The sequence below is a fragment of the Propithecus coquereli genome, unplaced genomic scaffold, assembly GCF_000956105.1.
Source record: "Propithecus coquereli isolate 6110/MARCELLA unplaced genomic scaffold, Pcoq_1.0 Scaffold425, whole genome shotgun sequence".
Lineage (NCBI taxonomy): Eukaryota > Metazoa > Chordata > Mammalia > Primates > Indriidae > Propithecus > Propithecus coquereli.
The window spans coordinates 337370-338247 of NW_012150008.1; positions in this window are offsets into that span (position 1 = coordinate 337370).

Here is an 878-nt window from a genome sequence, read left to right on the forward strand (position 1 = left end):
ATTGGAGGCAGAGGATGAAGGAAAAACAGAGGCAACTGTCAGACAAAAAGGGCACAATGAGAATAGTCATGATAGTCCTAAGGCAGATATTTATGATGCTTTCAGTGAAGGAAGGGAGACTTGATGGTTTAACAAGGATCATGAGAGTTCTGTTTGCTCTTATAAATATTGATTTAGTAGAGGCTGGTGGAAGGATATGTTTTGGGGGCTTTTTTTGGTTTTTTTAAGCTCCAGCTTTATTGAGATATAATTCACATACCATACAGTTCTGGAGAAGACCACCCATTTCCTATGCTCTGTGCCTCCGTCAGCAGAAATGAAGGGGGAGCCCTGAAGTTCCACTTAAAGTGGGAAATTTTAATGGCTCTTAGTATATTCATAGACTTGTGCAACCATCACCGCACTCAATTTGAGAACATTTTCATCACCCCAGAAGGAAATCCCATGTCCTTCAGTAGGTACCCCTACTCCTGGAGGGGCACATTTTTTCCCTGGTACACCAAGAGCTCTTGGGTTCCCTGTTGAGTGCTACCTGTGCATATAGGAGGGCCAGATGAGGGGAGCTCTTATCCAGAGCACATGACAGCTAGCAAATGGCACTTTGAGGCTCCCTCTTCACTTCTGATGGAGGCATAGAGGCTTTGGGATGGACAATCTTATCCAGAGCATATAGAGCTTTCAGACTCCCCTTATATATGACAAAAAGGGGTTTTCATTGCAGTGGGGAAAAGATGGTTGGATCAGATGCCATTGGGACACTTAGCTCACTAGAGAAACATAGATCTTTTAATGTATTTTTCTTGAAAAGAACAAAAAATGCCATAAGCAATGTGGAAACACAATGACAAACTAGAAAAGTTTATTTGCAATACAAATTA